The 16,854-nt window shown below is 43.3% G+C and overlaps 1 protein-coding gene and 1 pseudogene across 1 annotated transcript in view; one reads left to right on the top strand and one right to left on the bottom strand.

Annotated features, from left to right (window-relative positions):
* The window catches only part of ZBTB8OS (zinc finger and BTB domain containing 8 opposite strand), a 41,202-nt gene that overhangs the window by 18,501 nt on the left and 5,847 nt on the right, over positions 1-16,854 (top strand). The gene's annotated exons all lie outside the window — the stretch shown is intronic.
* On the bottom strand, positions 811-9,200 carry LOC116829133 (zinc finger and BTB domain-containing protein 8A-like; annotated as a pseudogene).

Below are 16,854 nucleotides of genomic sequence, written 5' to 3'. Positions count from 1 at the left end.
GAATTCAGTGTTTCTAGGCTCTAAAGGTTTTGCTGAGTCCACATAAGAACATATGTTTGAGCATTCTACAAAGATGGTTCTTAAGGATTAAAAAGACAGATCCAGGACCAGGGAAAGTTGCCTTTCACACAGCTCACCAGTGTAGACTAGGGGCTCAATTCTGTATTGCCATTCACCTTGTGTAGTCCAAATCAAATTCGTAAAGTGTGATCTGTATTTGTTTACAAAAAAAACTTCTAAAACTAGTTAATGAATTGTATTTTAAATTTGTATGTTTTTAGCCCTCAGTCTCAATTGTCACTATACTTAATATACTGTGTTTTTTTTTTGTTTGTTTTGTTACACTGAAAACAGGAAATACTTCCAAATATGCTTGAAGGATTTATGTCACAAGTCCAATTGAAAATAAGACTTCTGTTCCCAAATCATAGGTGCCTGAAAATCTCCCTTATCATGCCTAACCAATCCCCTTGAGTAGTTTAATGCAAGTCCTGAACACGTTTGTTACAAAAATATATAAATAAACCCTTTGTAAAGATTGCACTTCTAATATTAGTCTTATTTCAAAGCAACTCTGTTTATAGGTAGTCTAAATTAAAAAACCTCAGCAGTGTGAATCATGTTGTTCATTTGAGGATGCAAACTCATTCCATCCAAATGTAGGTCACTGAACAGAACAGCTGCTCTATATAGATATTCTTTAAAATGCTTTTTCTTGTAACTAGTAAAATAACTTTGAGAAAATGCTACTCTAATTAATAAACAGACTAGTCAGATTGTAATTACATTTGATATTTGTAATAAAATTTACAAGTAAGCTTCATAAGTGTACATGTCGGCTACATACAGTATTTACAGAAAATATTTAACTACTGGCTTTAAGTGTTTTCATAGTAACTGATTCAGTAGTTCTTGCTTTGATGCAGCTGGCAGAACATTAAACCTATTAAGAGATACCTTTTAGATTACTGGAACATCTTAAACAACTTTGTTCTAACAAAGACTTTGAAATAAAGGAAGTAAACCCAGTTCACGCTTCCATTCAAACAGGAAATTTGAGGTGGTCTTTGGTTTACCATAAAATAAGTCATTAATAGCTCTCCAGATATTCAGTTGTTTCTGGCCAATTTTCAGGGATCTTACACTGTAGCAAAAAAACGTAGCTGGAAAGAAGTTCCTATGTCCAAAACTATGTGCACATTAGATTGTAGGCCTTATTTTGCTCCCACACAGTATTGTTAAAAGATCTATTAATGTCTCTTAATTGGCAAGACATAGTAAGTCAGTGATGAGAAGAGCACTAGTAGATTTCACTTGAAATACAACTATCTAAGATTTGGTTTCACTTCTTCTTCGATCTCATCTGTGCTATCATCATTAACTTGTTGGATGACAAATTTCAGGTTCATCCTCCATCTCTGCATCTGATCTGTGCTCTTCATCCAAGTGCCACCCAGAAATTTTGTCTCCTAGAGAGATAATAAGAGGATGTTCTGCATCTAAGTAGTCATGAATTCTGTCAATACCTGCTTCAACTGGACATTCGTTACATTAGTCTGTAGCGCCTTGTTCCTTGTTGAACCACATGTCCTGTTAGGTCGGTGACATGATTCTTACATTTTCTGCAGATAAGTTTACCAGCTTGATGTATCTAGTGATTTAAAATGGAAGATATCAGCTTTTATCCAAAGAAGGGTTAATATAACTTTATTTTCTTTGAGAAAACAACATCTACAGTAACTTTTATAAACTGAGAAATGCATTAGATCACCCTAAAAATAAGGGGATTATAAGCACAAGACTTCTAGAGCAAGAACTAACAGATCTGCAATGATTTATTTAATAAAGTATCTAGTACAAGTACACTGGATCATTAATTATCTTTGATTAATTTTCATTTTGTAGTTTTAGAACACTCCATCTGCACAATAAATAAAGTATCTGCTTATTAGAAGGGGAAAAGCGTTTTGTTTTTTTTTCCTACCCAGAGCTGTTTATGCAACAAAAGGCACACGTAGGACAGAATGCTCTGCATCTGTGGTACAATCATCTTTTTATTCAAACTGGAAACCAAGTTACTAACTGGTTGCAGGTATTCACATGGGCACTGTGTATCTGTGCACCAAGACAAAGATGGGATCCATTACTTTTTTAAAGTAAGTGCCACACTATTATTTCAGCACTTCAAAGCTGATTTACACTTACATTTTTCAATTCTTAAGTAGATTAAAAGCTAGTTTTTGCTCTCTGCTACTACTTTTGGCTACTTTGTTCACCACCACAACTCAATCTCAGTCATGTGAAGACCATTTTTTTCTGAATTGTACCTGTTGTGCTTTTTATATGGTCCTTTCTTTTAAATGCTGCTTAAGGTTTTTTAGACGTTATATTATACAGTTAATTATTTCTAAATCATATTACTTTACATGTAAAAGGCACTTGTCTTCACAGAAGAGTAAGTCCATAAGTTTTGAGACCAAAGTCCTATTTGTGCACATAACAGGTGCAGCATATGGAGCTATCGTGCAAGTTTCTCTTCACTGTACCAAAAGACCTCATCCATCTTAATATTTAGGGACAAGAGAGAAGTTCAGTCTCTCTAGTCTCTCTCTACCACAAAAGCCATGGTTATGCTATCATCCAAGGTGCTAATTTTAATGATAAATTTGAGGGTTAGTGCTGTGATGTAGACACTTGTCTAGTTCCTAAACTGACTGGTGAGACTGCTAAATTATTTTATACAGGGCACTGTCTAGGGGGGAGGGATAACTCAATAGTTTGAGCATTGGCCTGCTAGAACTAGGATTGTGAGTTCAATCCTTGAGGGGGCCACTTAAGGATCTGGGGCAAAAATCAGTTGTTGATCCTGCTAGTGAAGGCAGGGGCCTGGACTCAATGATAGGGCCACTCAGGGGGCCTGGGGCAAAGCAATTTCAGGAGCCCCTTCAATAAAAAAAGTTGCAATACTATATTCTCATGGGGGGGCCCCTGCAGGGCCCAGGTCAAATTGCCCCACTTCCCCCCGCCCCCACCTCCAAGGGAAGCCCTGGGAAAAATAAACATTTAAAAACCTTCCACATCTCAGCAGAAACCCACTTTTGAGAGAACTTCTTTTCAAGTCACCTTTACAAGGTATCACTGGTTCTCAGCATCAGCTAGTGCTAAAAGGCACTAAAGCTCACTAAAAGGGTTGGACAAATATTTTCGATCAACTTTTTTTGAATCAAAAACTAGGTTTTTAAAAAAGCAGAAAAAAATCACGTCTGCTTTTCTTCAAAATCTGCTGTGGTTTTTTTTAACTGAAAAGCTGAAATTAGCCTGCCAAAACCTAAACAGGGTTTGGGGTTTCAGAAGTATGTGGCCAAATATTTGCTGCTTGCTGTGTTTGTTTAAAGAAATAATAAAAATTCTGCTGCTTAAAAAAAAAAATCCAAAAACTTTTAAACCACTTCAGCTTGTGACCAAACCCCTAAGCCCCTCCAGTCAGAAATTTTTCCACGTTTCTGATACTCTGCTGGCTTCCTTGACTCATCTGTCTCCATAACTTTGGGTTAATATAGCTTAAAACATAAGAACAGCCATACTGCATCAGACCAAAGGTCCATACAGCCCAGTATCCTGTCTACTGACAGTGGCCAATGCCAAGTGCCCCAGAGGGAGTGAACCTAACACATAACGATCATGTGATCTCTCTCCTACCATCCATCTCCATCCTCTGACAAACAGAGGCTAGGGACACCATTCCATACCCATCCTGGCTAACAGCCATTAATGGACTTAACCTCCATGAATGTATCTGTTTCCTAGAGACTGGCTCCATGGGGTCCCTCACAAACTGGAGACGGTTACTGTGGGTTTGTCTGTAGTATAGCTTATATACATACTCCACAAACTGAGCATTTGAGCATGTTCCAGAATCTGGGATGAGCCTATGTTGTGAAAACTGAAATAGCACATGCATGTGAATGGACACAGGGTGCTAAAATTAAATTAACCCAAGGGTTCTCAAACTGGGAGTCAGGACCCCTCAGGGGGTCACAAGGTTCTTATTGGGGGTTGCAAGCTGTCAGCCTCCACCTCAAACCCTGCTTTGCCTCCAGCATTTACAATAGTGTTAAATATATAAAAAGGTGTTTTTAATTTATGGGGGGGGGAGCGCTCAGAGATTTGCTATGTGAAAGGGGTCACCAGTATAAAAGTTTGAGAACCACTGAATTAACCCCTCTGGAGCCTCAGGGAATGCAGGGGAGAGGGACTCTCCCTTAGTAGGGTTGGGAAGGAGGTAGGTTGTGTAGGATATTGCTCTTCTCATGTGATCCCTCCCCCATGAAAAAGATAACAGCTTGGCTCTTTGTGTTTAATAGCTGTCTGCAAGCCTCAAGCTGCTGAATGAGCTTTAGGGTAGGGAAGGCTGTGCCTCCCCAAACAGCCTGGCCCTGGCCCTGCCCCCTATCCAACCCCCACCCACTTCCTGCCCCCTGACTGCCCTTCTCAGAATCCCTAACCCATCCTGCTCCTTGTCCCCTCACTGCCCCCCCAAGACCTCTTTCCCAACCACCACCCCAAGACCCCACCCTCTACTAACCCCCCCCATTTTCTGTCCCCTGACTGCCCTGACTCCTATTCCTCCCTGCTGAGTCCTGACAGACCCCTGGAATGCCCACAATCCAACCCCCGTTCCCTGTCCCCTCACTGCCCCCCCAAGACCTCTTTCCCAACCACCACCCCAAGCCCCCACCCTCTACTAACCCCCCCCATTTTCTGTCCCCTGACTCCTATTCCTCCCCACTGAGTCCTGACAGACCCCTGGAATGCCCACAATCCAACCCCCGTTCCCTGTCCCCTGACCATCCCCCAGAACCTCTGCCCCCCTCCCTGTGTTCTGACTGTCTCTGGGACGCCCTGCCCCTTACCCCCCCACCAGCTCCCTGCCATGCAGCTTACCCTCGCCTCTCCCCTTTCCTGAAGCCTCAGTGTGCCACATCCAGGAGCGGCCCTGGACAGCGCTGCAGCAGTGTGACTCCAGCAGGGCCCCGGAGCTCACAGCCCCGCCCCCTTACCATGCGGCTCTGAGCGGGGCAGAGCTCAGGCCCTGCCTGAGCCACAGCGCTTTAGCTTTGTCCAGAGCAACTCCTGTACGCAGCATGCTGAGGCGCTGGGGGAGGTGGGGCCAGGGCCAGAGCATTCTCTTGGGGGCCCCTGCAGGGTCCGGGGTGTGGGGCAAATTGCTCCACTTGCCCCCCCCCCGGGCAGCCCTGCTCAATGACCTTTCAGGTTCCTTCCAGTTCCATGAGATAGGTATATTTCCATATTTATTTATCTCTGGGGCTGGTTCTGGATAATAAACTGCTGTTGCCAACATAAATTTTATTTTTTGAGAAAACCAGTCTTTAGGCAAATGACATACTATTTGGAAATGGCTACGTAGGTGCTCTAATCTTGTGAATTTTTTCCCACATGCCTCACACGGATAAGGTCGTTCCCCTGTGTGACATCGAAGATGCCGCTTCATGTCTGCTCTCCATTTCACTGTATGGGTGCAGAAGGGGCACTTGAATCTCATCTTAGGTAGATCATCTGTTACAGAGAAAATCCTATCTGTTAGGTAAACATCAATAGCCTCTTCCTTAGACACAGATTAATTGAAGCAAAGTTAGCTTTTCCTATAATCTGTCACTTGAGAGAAAAGAACCCAAACCCCAACCGCAACCCTCCTCCTCTCCTCTCCCAGTTCATAATTTTTCCAACTTAAAAAAAAGTCAAATACTTGGTGAACTGATTTAGATAGTGGATTCTGTCCTAGACAGACTGCCCCTAAACTAGGTTATTTGCATCCATAGAGAAGGTGCCTTAACATGCATAGGTTTTCAGATGCTTGCATATTGGATTCTTGCTTCAGATAATGTTTTGGAAATCAGATGAATATTTGTTTAATTTTAAATAAAGACATCATTCCAAGGCTCAAGGTGACTTAATGTAATTTTATAAAAAAAATACAATTAGATCTCAGCAGCATTAAAATAAATTCCACAGAATTCTGCCAGCCACTTGTTCCTCAAGAAAGCATATTCTAAGCCTTTCCCAAAATCCCCTTAAACAGAGGTCTTTTGCAGTATATCCAGAACATCATCAGATTCAGACTATTTTGGACCAAGTGTGGGGAAGCAAGTTAAGTCTTCACCCTCACAGAGAAAACATTTCTTCTCTTTTATAAGGGGGCGGGGGAGGGGTGTAGCTAAAGTGCCTTTGATGACCACAGTAGTTGCAGTATGGCAGGGAGAGAAAGCCAATCCTTCAGGTAGTAAGTAGGCTGGTACCAGTTAGAACTTACTGAATTTTTTTCAGATGAGTAGATTGTTAAAAAATGTTGTTTCAGTCAACCTGAAATCAACATATTTGACATGAATTCACCAAATAGTTCCTGGGGGTTGGAGGAAAGATTATCATAAATTTTACCCCAGTGGCAAGAGCTCTCTTGACATGTGGGAGACTCACCTTCAATTCCCTCTCTGCCTCACATGGAGAGGGAATCTGCCTGACATTTAAGACAGAAGCAGCTAAATGGCTAATATGGTGCTCTCACTTGGAGCAATGGCAATCCATGCCAATTCAGGAAAAGGCTAAACTCAAGAATCCAGTCTGGTTCTTACTTGTGATGGTGCACCATGCTACTACTAAACTATACTAAGCCATTTTCTAATTTCCTTTAGGCACAGCTGTGATTTAAGCACAGATTTAAGCCTGTCACAGCTATCTTACAGCCACAGCAGTTAATATGGACTTTTAGTCATAAAGACACCATTGTATTTTTTTAAACCAACTTGTTTTTGTTTCCCCTTAAAATCTGTGAATATTTTCAGTATTGTACACATGAATATACAGAACCCTTCTCTTCCTTGTCTCATTGGGTACTCCTTATTTTACTAATGTTTAAGACATTTTCTGCAGTGTAACTCCTTGAGGAACACTTCTGAACCTTCAACAGTTTCAGTAGCTTTTGCCATCAGAATTATTGAAAAGCATAAATTACTGTGAATTGCAAAATTTCTTAAATATATGCAATATGAATGAATATAGACTTCAAATGCTTAATAGTAAATATTTCATTTTGCAGAGCATGGATCATCAATAATGCAATTCTAGCTTAGTGCAAATTTTTGTTAATTTCTTTGGTCACACTGATTGCTTTCTTATACTGTACTTATCTCTACTGTTGATTGCATACAATAAACCTCCTTGAACCCAATCCTGCAAACACTTATGCAACTGAACAGTATCACTGAAGTCAATAAGATTACTCGTGTGTAAGTATATGAAGGATCTAGGTCTAATAACTTAAATCCACAAGCTATTACTGTAGCACCTAGTGGTACCGAGGTTGGGACTCCATTGCACTATAGGTACATTAGCATGAAAGACTGCAAGCTCTTTGGGGCAGGAACTATCTAAATAAACAAGACAGCTAAAGCCCCAGGGTGGGAGAGAGGGGAAGGACAGAGAGATGAAGTAATTTACCTGAGGTGTCACGGCAGATCAGTGGTAGAACCAGATCCTCAGCCTAGTGTAAAATGTCTCATAGCTCCACTGAAGTCACACCGGCTGAGGATCTAGCTCAACTCTTCTGGCTCAGAGTCTAGATGCCCACCCACTAGACTATATTCCTTCTCTCTCTTTATTCCTTAGGTGTTATATTGAATTAAGAAAGTGTAATGAAGCTTAAAGTTTGGGCATATACACATGATTGTGTCTTTCCCAAGGTTTTGCAGACAGCCAGAATCTTTTCCAAGAAAACTCTGAGAAAGGTCTGAAGACAAACACCTTATAAACTTATCTTCTCTTACCTTCATTCCAACCACTCATTACACCTAGAATAGTGGGTGTATAAGTATAAAGTTCATCTGCTTTTAAATCCGTACATACAGGGGAAGTTTCTGAAAGTTCTTGTTCCAGCTGAGTAACAGACCATTTCTTTGGTATCACCTTTGATTCTTGATCACATCGGTACCCAGTATGAGCAGTGTTATTCTCTGTGTCAAACTGAATTTGCTCTTTGGATTGGGAAATGTGGTTAGTCTCTGAAGCACTGCAACTTCCACTGGCCTCATCAGGTTTCTTTGATATATATTTTAGAAAGTCAAGGGATTGTGACAGTCCTAGATGCCTTTGGTGCTTTTTCACTGAGCCAAGCTTTTGGCCTCTTTTGGATAATTTGTGTTTCTTGCTGTTGGACATTCATTTGTGAAGATGAGTGGTTCCTGTTATTGGTCCAGGAATTTTCATTCACCGTGCCTGCCTTTTGATCTGGAATTACGTGAGAACCAATGCGGTTGCTTCTGACTTTCCTCCTTGACCTATAAAAAGATGAGTGGTCAAATCTACTTTTGACCCTTTTGGTTAAAATGGTGAAGTAGTGATCCTTCTCTTTTTCATTAATCTCCAGTGAGGATTTAATGAATGTCTTACATACATTAAGAATATCTGTCATCTGCAGATAACTAGCAGCTGACATTACTTCGATCACATTTTGACCAGTGAGAGACAGTTTTCCTGAATATACGAAGTCCAGAATAACTGTGAAGGTATCAGGAGAGAAGACCTCAAAAGTAGCTGTGGTTGGCTGACTAGTCTCTTTTGAGCTTTGGGAAAGGAGCATTTTGAAATAACCACTAGTGGCAAACAGCACATTTTGATGTGCTTTGAAGACTTTCCCCTCAACCTGGATACAGCAGTCACAGAATAAGTCTTGCTTGCGCTGCTCATTCAGTTGCTGCAGGAGATGAAACTGATGGGAAGATATCTCCATTCCAAAAAAGAAGTAAACAAGAAGCGTTGCTCTACAATAAAGAATAAATTACAATCTTGACATGCTACATATAAACAAAAGTTGCTGAACAATTTCAAAAACATTTTTCTTTAATAAAAGGATCAGCCCGCGTTAGCATAAGGGAGAGGGAAGCGAGACTATTTTGACAGAGCGGATGAGATGCCTCAGTTGGATGCTCCAGCTCAGTGCATTTATATCCTAAAAGTGAGCAAAACTCAATGAAACCTTTCAAAGACCCGTTACAGATTCAGCAACAGGAAAGAACCACCACCCTTTTAACAGATGTATAGTGTTCCTGCCTGAGATAAGGTCCCCGGGCGACCTTTGTCCACCATTGCAGCCTCTGCACAGGAGGACCAGGACGGCAGAGGGAAGCTAGTGCGTCCTGCACAAATCTCAGCGGACACAGAAACTACCGCCCCCGCGCCAACACGACGGCATTGGCGGAGGACGCTGTCAATCACCCTTCGCCAAGTCTGATTTGGCCCCTCGAGCACTGGGAGGCAGGGATGCCCGAGGGCGGGAGAGGTTGGTGCGGGCGGGCTCCCGATACGAGAAATCCCAGCTCGAGGCAGGAGCTGTCGCCCGGCTGGCTCCTAAGTGGGCGAAGCATCCGTGCCGGGGATCAGGCCCCCGGGCCAGGCGGCTTGCGAGGGGGCTGCCCCATCCCGGAGCTCCAGCTCCACCGCCAGCAGCCTCCCGTGTGCGGCTCCGCCCGGGACACGCCGCCCACCGTGGCCCGAGCAGCCCCTGCCTGGGCTCCAGCCTCCTGCATTTCACACGCGTGTCTCCTTCCCCCTTCGCAGCGGCCTCGCCGCCTCTCGAGCTCCCGCTTCCCACCAGCCCTTTGTTGCCAGCCCCGGCCCGTTCCAGCAGCGCCCGGGCTACAAATGGCGCCCGCTTAGGTCACCCTGCGAGCGCGGCTCGCTCGGGGCTGAAGCTCGGCTCGGGAGAGCGGCTGGGTCCGGATCCCAGCCCGCTTCGGGTCCGCAGAGCCAGCCGCTGTCCCGGCCTTCGGCTCGGTCCGGGCTGGGGCCATTTCAGCCCCCAACGCCCAGTCCGCCCGGCTGCGGAGCCGCCACTTACCGGCGGCGGCTGCTGCGGAGCCGGAGCTGGAGGTCGGTTTGCGATTCCCCGGACTCTAGGTTGAGGCTCTTTGTCACTTTAACGCAATCTGCGGGTCCCGCACGCGACAGAAACAAAAGGTATTTGCTGACGTGGGCGTTGGTCAGAGACGCCCGAGGGCCGGGGACACAGTTAAAGGGGCAACGCACCGATTGTAGCAGGCACAACCCAGCAGCTCCCGCTGTTTGCTCGGCTTGAGCTCACCTTGCTCTGCGCTGTTTTCCTCTTCTCGCACCCGCAATCTCCCCAAGAAGCCTAGTTCACTATTGCCCGCAATAAACTGAGCACGGTCATTGTTTAGCCGTGTGAAAATTGCAACTATCCAGGGGTTTCTTGGGTTGGGAGAGTGTACGGGTCGAATACAGGTTTTTCTAGTTCTCATTTTCGTAAAGGAGGAAGCCTTACATTCAACGCGGGCATGTGAAACCAGTAGCAGAACTAAAGCGGAAGGAGGAGGTCGCTTCTCCCTCTTCCTCCCAAAAGCATTTAGCTGCAGCCTTAATTGTCAAGTCAAGGTATTGGTGGGTAGGGTGACCAGATGTCCCCATTTTATAGGGACAGTCCCGATTTTTGAGTCTTTTTCTTATAGGCTCCTATTACACCCCCCTCCCCGATTTTTCACATTTGCTGTCTGGTCACCCTATTGGTGGGGTGTCCCCTATTCATCAGCTAAGATCATGAGGGAAGGCTGCTGTCAACCCCCTTTCAGTATTTATTTGTATTTTTAGTGGAACAAGATGGATTGAGATGGACATTATGTGGTTTGTGTCTTTGTCCTCCCACTCCCTTGCAGGGTTCTTCCTGGCTCATAAAGGGCTCCCTGCCCCCATCTTATCCCCGGTTTAAAAAAACCCAAGTAAAACAATACTTGATGTAAGGATATGCCTTCTTACTTTGTATTGCATGCATCACTATTTGCATAGTAAAAGATAGTGCTAGTTTGATTTGGGGTATTTCTTTTCTTTTTAAAAAAAACAATACTGGAAACAGTTCTTAGACAAGTAATATGGTATAAAAGCCTCTGCTTATTAGCATAACAATTAGTATGGACAATTGGCATGCATTCACTGTATAAAATAATGACCTAAAATTCTTAATGGAGGAAATTCTTAAGGGGGAGGGAAGAGATTGTATTGAAACACAATTTAGTAGATGAGATTTGGAAGTTTCAGGTTCACAGCTGTACACTTGCTAAAATTATAAAAAGGTCATTTTCATTCTGTCCATAATTTTGGTTTAGCAAATGGGTACTCAGATCATGTGGCCCTTCTTTTGTAGTGTTCCAGTAGCAGTAGCAGTAGTTCTCTGCCCATCTTCCTTGGTCATTCCTGAGATATTCTATATACATTAAGAAATTGACACCTGATCCCCTTTTAAATGCTTCATCTCAGCTGGAATCCCTATAATCTGTTACAGCTTGTTTGAAAGGTATTTAAGTACTGTCCTGACAACTGTCTTTTAGTTCATTTTGTTTATGAACAATGAAAGACACACAAAATAAACTATTTGGGCACTGGATGTATAATCTACATTTCTTTTTAAAACGGTCAGAAATCACACATCTGCCTCCCACTGTATGTAGAACAAAATCATGCAATGTGTTACTGTTGTCTGACCCCAGTAGTCCACTGAAGCCACATGGTTTTAGTTACCTTACTTTGTTGTACCCCAATTTAGTCTTCAAACTCATTACACATATTAAATAAACCCCACAGTCCATCACTTAACTTCTCTGATGCTTATTTGTGGTCTTGTCTAGATTAGGAGAAAAAGGTACCCCCCTCTCCAAATTAAGTTATCTTAATTGAACAAGTTTAAATCAATTGAAAATCCCACTTAATACTAACATAGATACAGTCTAACACCTTTATAGTGATTTTTGCAGGTCAAGATAGAGCCTAAATATTAAAACCTATATTCATATTATGCTGAAAGGTGTTAATGGCTACCTGTGGAGGAGTCTTGGGTCCATAGACCATCTCAGACTTCCCTGAAGCTAATGGGTGTGCCAAGCATTTTCAAGCTCAAAAGGAGGATGGGACAATCAAGCAACTTTATGTAGTAAGAATAGCTACGGGATTTGGAGCTAATTTGTATAGAGTGCTAATCCTGATTGCAAATGCAGGTTCTAGGTGAGGATATCAGCTGCAGGTAGTGTGTGTTGGAGACAAAAAGCCAGACGGGACAAGGAGTTGCAAGCATGACCCTGAACGGAAGCAAAGGGACATGGTTTCTTGGCGACTGTACTCACTGAAATGGCAGACTTGGGGATTTCTGAGAAAAGAAACTGCCTGCTGTGGTTTGTTAGTGTGTTCAGGGAAACAAGACATTATGTACCTTTTTTGCAAAAATAATAGTACACTAAGACTTGTATCTGGCTCATATCACCAATTTCTCATTCTAAAACAACTCTGCAAGTCCCTGAATTTTGGCTAACTGCTCAGTGCAAAGGGAAAACAGTATTAAGTGAGGTTTTCAATAGCTTGACTGAGCTAACTAGATTGAAAAAGCACCATTTTCTCCCAGTCTGGAAAAGGCCTCTCATTCAGTGACCTTAGATAGCAGGTATAATATAATACATTGTAGAGGAGAAGGAATAATAATAAGCAGCTTCTGGGCAGCTAATGCATTCAAAATAACTTTGTTGAACATTCCTCTTATCCTTAGTATGTAAGGAATTCAGCATATCACTATATTCAGTTAGTGTCAGGTTTTGTTTTTTACAACTCATCTTTAAAAGTCAATTTAAGTAAATTACCCTTTGTGGAACTATTAATCTGACTGGAATCGAAGGATGTTAGTTACATAACAATTCGTGAAACATTGGGTTGAAAGGTTGTGTAAGTCCGAAGTATGTTAATTACTTAGAATGATGACAGTTTCTTGTTGATAAGAAAAATCAAGAACAAACATCTCTTCTGAAGCTAGGTGAAAAAAATCATAATGAAGGCTCTATTCTGCATTTGCTTTCTAACATTTTGTAAGTGGTGTCCTGGAAACAATGAAGCTGAGATCTGCATACTAGAAGATCTTCAGAAGTTGAGACTGTTATAGATTTAGCATCCAGCCTGCTTGTGAACCATAGCCACAATACAAATAGCATGATCCTGCTCAGTGCATACTGCAAGATGCTCCAAATTAGTACTCCTGTGTGACTGTGGTTGCGAGCATGCCAAGATAGAAGAGAGATGTGGAGAAATAGGGAAAGAGAGGAAAATAGGAATTAACATACAGACTCTCACCAATAGATAATCTGTCTAGACACTCAAAGTGAGCAGCATCACCAAATGCTTCAGAGGGTGGAGCAAGAAACCCTGTAGTGAACAATTATGAAATAAATTGCTCACAGCTGAAGCTTCTTCCTAACTAATCATTTAGCAATTGGGGCATGCCCTGAAACATGGTATGGGTCTAGCCTTTATAAAAAACTGATAAGAGTATATAGAGGACAATGAGATGTACGTGAGAAAACAGTAGGTTTGTAGTTTTGCCATTGGTATCTACCATTTTTTTCCATTGAGAATTATGTAGAAAGTGTCCATTAACCTACTAAATCAGCATTCATTGCACTGATGGCTATACTTCTCACTTTAAGTAGGATACACTTTTAAGAAGTCAGAGGGAGGCTCACTGTCTAGTTCCTCCTGTGGTTGGTGTTCATTTCCCCCCAATCTTAGGGAATGGACAAGTGATTTGGCTGCTGAGATAAGAAAGACAGAGTTTTAGTGACAGACTTGGCTATGGACTGTATGTGCAGGGAGAAAGACGGGGGGGGGGGGGCGGAAATCAAAGGTGACCTGGAGATTGCAGATTAGGTGACAGGAAGAACTGAGGTGTTGCTCAGGAATGGAGATGGGGTGGGGATGAAGAAAAGATTTAGAATTCAGTTTTGGCAATGAAGTTTGAAAGGAGTGCAGGCCACCTACAATGAAATGCCAGTGAGTGATGAGAGATTGAACAGAGGAAGAAGAGTCTATTTCTCCACACTAGAACAGAGTAATCAGCATACAGAAGAACAGATGAGGTCTCCCGATGACAAGGTGTAGGTGAAAAAGAAGAGAGGGCTCAGGACAAAGCCGTGAGCATCCTCCATAGAGGGCGGTAGGGGGAAGGAAGAGGATTTGCTGAAACAGATGCTGAAGGATTGGTCAAAAAGTAAGAAGAAAACCAGCGTGAGGACAGAATGTCCATGAGAAGAAAGCGATTAACAGTATCAAAAGGGAGTGGAAAAGATCAAGTTGAAACAAGATGGAATAGTGTCATGGAGAATTACTCAAGAAGAGGTCAGTGGAGACTTTGGTGAAAGCAGTTTGAGTGAAGAGGACAGAAGCCCATTTGTAGTGGGTGTAGGAGTTAGTAGTAGGGAGCCAGCTGCAATGGTGGCAGTCTCCTAGTAACATACTAGACACAGCTGATCAGACAGGGGCTGCCTGATTGATAGATTGATGGAGGGGCAGACTTACCTATTGTTGAACTCAGTGACAGCCAGAGATCACTGGCTGCTCAATGCATTCCCTGCCTGCAGCTGCGGTTGGTCATGCTTCCTGTGCCTGCTCCTGCCTCACCTGCTCTTGTGCCCAGTTCAGCCCCTACCTTTCTTCATCCTTGACACCTGTGGTTCTGACCCCTGACTTTGCCTCCTGATCAAGTCTCCAGCTCACCCATTGGCTCAGGCATTTGGCTGGTTCTGATGCTCTGCTTTCAACTCTGCACCCACATGTCCCATGGCCCCAATTCTTGACTCCAGCTCAGCTTTGCTCTAAACTCCAGACTAGCATCCCCCATGGCTCTGACTATTAGGTCTGAACACCCATCTCCCAGCTGTGTCCTTGAGAGTTTGAGAAGCCCAAGAGAGAAAGACCAAAGACTGGGCTTGGCTGTGAGGTTGAACCCCATTAGGACCTCCCTCTTCCTGACAGAGGTAATGGGCACCTTGCAGAGGTTGCAGACCAAGATCATGGCCATGCAGGCACAGATCTTCCTACCCAGGTGCCTTGTGAACCAAAGATTTCTGCTGGTGACCGTGTGAATTTTTGAAGCTTCCTGAGTCAATGCTGGCTCCTGTTCATGCTATGACCCCTGTCATTTCCCACTGACCAGGTACAAGTGGGGCTTATCACCCTGTTAATCAGGGAGGCCCTGGCTTGGGCATCCTCCCGCTCCTGGAGACTTCCAGTACCCTGCTGAAGCAACTTGAGGAATTTATCTGAGCCCTGGTGATTGTTTTCGATGACCTGTATTTTGTCTGCTCTTCGGAGAGCGTGCTTCAGAATCTATGCCAGGTGAATGGCCAGTCATCAGGTTTTCTGTGGAATTCTGGCACTTAGCGGCCGAATTCTGGCACTTAGCAGCCAATGCTAAATGGAAGACAGCATTCTACACTTAATATGGACATTTTGAGTACTTAGATATGCCATTTGGGCTGTGTAACACTCTGGCTACATTTCAGCATTTTGTGTACAAAATTTTCTGGGATGTGCTGGTTTGATTTTGTTCTCTGTTTAGATTATATTCTTCTCTTCTCCAAAAATCAGAAGCTACATGAGGAACATGTTTGCCTTGTCCTTGTCAGACTTCACCAGAATGACTTCTATGCCACACTGAAGAAATGTGAATTTGACAAGGACACTAACAAGTTCCCCAGTTACATAATTTCTCCAGGGAGCCTAACAATGGACCCATGGAAAGTGTCTGCCATCAGTATGTGGAACGCCCCAAAAGGATGTCAAGGAAGTTTAGCAATTTCTTGTATTTGCCAATATTTGTTGGTACTTCATGAAAGGCTTCTCCCAGCTAGCATCAGTGGTAACTGCACTCCTCCAAAAAGTTTTGTTTTGTCTGGTTGGCAGAGATATGATCAGCCTTCAATCAGCTAAATAAAGGTTTGACTTCAGCTCCTGTCCTTGTGTGTTCAGACTCTGTCAAACCTTTTACTGTGGAAGCAGATACCTCAAACTTCGCAATCAGGGCTGTACTTTTGCAAAATGCAGGCTCACATAACCAACTCCATCCTTGTGTATATTATTCCTGTAAACTAACCACTGCTGAAAAACTATGGTATCTGGAACGATTTGCTGCTCACAATCAAAACAGCATTAGAAGAATGGAGAAATCTTTTGGAGTGGGGTTGGTACACAGTCCAGGTCCTTACTGATTCAAAGAACTTAGAGTATCTTTGAATGGCCCATAATCTTAAATCAGTGGCAGATCCATTGGCCACTTTTCTTTACCAGCCTTGATTTCATCATTACCTACCACCCTGGGTCACAAAATGGGAAAGCAGATGCCCTTTCCCACAAGGACGAATACGCCGAACTGAACCCTGCTTCCTGAGCCACTGTGCTACAATCAGCTAATTTTGTGGAACCACAGCCCAGGATTTGCTGTCCCTTATTCAAACACTACTCCCTAAAGACCAGCAAGTGGCCAAAATCTGTCAGAGGGTTGATACCTCTAACACCCTGTGCAACTCAAATTTCCATTTGCACGATGCTCTACTGTATCATGAGAAGTGCTTTTACATTCCAGGTCAACCCAGACTTGAAGTGTTTGAGAATTTGCCAAGGTATACCAGTAGCTGGCCATTTTGGCTTCCATAAGTCTCCAAACTTGGTGGTATGAAGTTTCTGATGGCCGGGGTGAGTTGTGACGTGGAAAAAAAAAAGCCAGCTCCTGCAACCTCTGCTTTCAGAGCAAGTACTCACATGCTAAACTGCTTGTTCTACTCTTGCTTCTGCCCACCCCACCTCAGCCCTGGTGTGTGGTCTCGTTGGACTTCATTGTAGAACAATCTCGCTCTCAAGGTTACACCGTCATCCTGCCTGTAGCTGATCACGCTATTTCTTTTCACTCTCTCCATCACTGAGGAAGCAGCCTTCCCTTTTCCTAAACCATGTTTTTCCATC

Source organism: Chelonoidis abingdonii, chromosome 25 (genome assembly GCF_003597395.2).
Source record: "Chelonoidis abingdonii isolate Lonesome George chromosome 25, CheloAbing_2.0, whole genome shotgun sequence".
NCBI classification, from domain to species: Eukaryota; Metazoa; Chordata; order Testudines; family Testudinidae; genus Chelonoidis; species Chelonoidis abingdonii.
The sequence above is the reverse complement of the archived record's forward strand: the minus strand, read 5'-3'. Positions and strand labels throughout refer to the sequence as shown.